This window comes from Pteropus alecto, unplaced genomic scaffold, assembly GCF_000325575.1.
Source record: "Pteropus alecto unplaced genomic scaffold, ASM32557v1 scaffold39, whole genome shotgun sequence".
Taxonomy (NCBI): domain Eukaryota; kingdom Metazoa; phylum Chordata; class Mammalia; order Chiroptera; family Pteropodidae; genus Pteropus; species Pteropus alecto.
Window position 1 is genome coordinate 5508316 of NW_006443568.1, and position 2569 is coordinate 5510884.

Here is a 2569-nt window from a genome sequence, read left to right on the forward strand (position 1 = left end):
TCCAGCAATGCCTTGTCTTTGTTTTGTGTCATTGGGAAAATCACAACCTGTCTGAACCTTAGTTTCCTCCTTTATAAAGTGGAGGTAATGATATCTACCTTGCAGAATTGTGAACATTAAAAAATACCAATGTAAACTTCCTGACAGTAGGGCTTATATGCAGAAGTAATTATTGTCATTTAGTGCCTAATAAAGAGTTTTGGGTGCTCACGTTGGCTGTGGATCTGAAAGGTCTGCTCTCTAATCTTTCATTTTCACTGACTGTAGCTAGACTTTGTTTTGGAGTGGGGAGGTTCCAAAAAGACTAATTTTCTTCTACTCTATTTCCTCATGTAATCCAGTTCCTATGGCACAGTGTACAGGAGCAATTGAGAGCATAGTGATTCAAATGGAGTTAAGGGCAAAGCTGGCTCTTCCTCTTACCTGCTGAATGATCAAGCATAGTACTTAACCTTGCTCAGTTTTTGCTTCCTCCTCCTGGATAAAACAGGGGTCCTAATAGTTACCTCAGGGCTGTTAGGATTAAAAGAGAGAGAGGTCTGTAAGGCGTGCAGCACAGGCGCCGGCAATTAGTAGATGCTTGATAAGTGGCAGAGGTCATTGTTATTATTATTACACGCATTTGTTGAGTACCTGATTGCAACTTTCACTTTCATGTGAGTCCCTAACTGACTGGCTGGAAAGGACGGAAGTGTGCCTGACTTGTGTGAGCGCCACCTATGGGGGATCCATAGGCCCCATCTGCCTCTCCTGCTTCTCAGCCAGTTCTCAGGAAAAGAAGGGGCCCAGCCTTGGGCAGGAAAGTTTCTCTTCTGAGAGCATAATTCATCTGTTCAATTTTAAACACCTATTTGGTGCCAAATACATGGAGACAGGGCAATCGAGATCCAACATTTTAAAGTGTTTTTCTAAGATGTCTTAATTACAAAAATATATACTTCTAGCTTTAAGAAAAATCCAACCATAAGAAAGGCATAAAGTGAAAAGTAAAATTCCCCCCCAAACTTGACTGCCTTTTGTTAAAGACACCCACTATTCGATGGTTGCTTGTGCAGCCTTCCAGACATTTTAACACATCTATATGCAAATCTTTTTTGTTTTAAACACAAACTGCATCATTCTATACCAACAATCTTCAACTTGTTTTTTTTTAAACTTGTTTTTCAATGAAATATTCTGGACATCTTGTCAGTATATTTAAGTCTACTTCATTTTCTCTATGGTTAGATTATATTGAGCACTTTTAAAAAAGTTTTTAAAGGTTTTTAAAAATATTTATTTATTTATATTTAGGTGAGGCGACCCTTGGTTGACTTCACAGATTGCAAGGACCTCGTCAGTTTACAATCCCTTATTTTTTAATTTTTTTACACCTACAGTACCTGGTCTTCCTAGGTGGTCTCTCATCCAAGTACTAACCAGGCCCAACCCTGCTTAGCTTCACGAGATCAGATGGGATTGGGCTTGTTCAGGGCAGCATGGCCTGTAGACATAGTGAGCGCTTTTAATCAGTTCCCTTCTGATAGAAGTATTGGTTGATTCCAGCTTTTCAGTATTGCAAACCATAGTGCAATGAGCATCACTGTACAGAACATCTTTGTGCATAGTATCGGTATATCTCTAGGATAATTTGTAGAAATGGCACAAAAAAAGACTGTACCCAGCAGCAGGGTAGGCAGCATCCTCTTTTTCCACCTTCAATCAATTCTGGGTACTGTCTTCCCATCGTTTTAGTCTTCATTAATGTAGCAGGTGAAATGGCAGGAGATTCAACATTGAGTAAGAAAGTCTATGCCTTCCAGTAGCTCACTGTTTAATGAAGGAGACAAAGGTAAACAGAGTTACCATGTAGCAGTGTGAAAAGTTATAGTAGAGCACTGTACAAATTGCTGTGGGAATGTACAGGAAGGAGTGACTGACCAATTTGGGACATGAATTTGAGAAGTTGCCAGGTGGTGTGGTAGGGGAGGCAGGGCATTTAAATGTTGGGAGTTCAGCAGAGCTTGGTCCCGTATGATTAATTCCTCCTCCATGTTCATGGCTCTGGAATTTAGATCTCTAGCCCAGACTTCTGAGTTCCAAATCGAGATAGCCAAATGCACCCCTGACATCCCCCTTTGGATGTTCTAGAAGTCTCTCAAACTCAGCGTGTCCCCAATAGAACTCAAACTGCATCCATTAGCAGTGCTGTTCCAGGGCTCAGATGACTTAATGTAGCTCCAGGCTAGGGAAAAACACTCCTCTTTCCAGACCCGTCCTGTTCCTGTTCCAGCACCTTGAGAGCATCAGGGCCAACAAACTATAAGGAGGCATTCATTTTCAGGGCCATTCTCTTTGCTTGCCTCACTCTAGTCCTGAGCTGCTCTTAGCATTCCCATAGAAGACACTTTTGGTAGGAGTAGTGGGCAGGGACAGAGGGGATCAGAGCAGGGCTGGTGTGGCCAGTGACTTGGCCCCACTGCTTTGTCCTATAACCACATGTGAAAGGTCCCAAGAAGTGTCCCAAAATTACTTGAAGGAGATTTTGCATGGGCAACAATAGGAACACAGAATGATTAGTGTTCATGAT

At 41.8% G+C, this 2569-nt stretch overlaps 1 pseudogene; it reads right to left on the bottom strand.

Annotated features, from left to right (window-relative positions):
* Nucleotides 1-1370: 1370 nt before the first annotated feature.
* LOC112473030 lies at nt 1371-1491 on the bottom strand (annotated as a pseudogene).
* Between the last annotated feature and the right edge of the window lie 1078 nt (nt 1492-2569).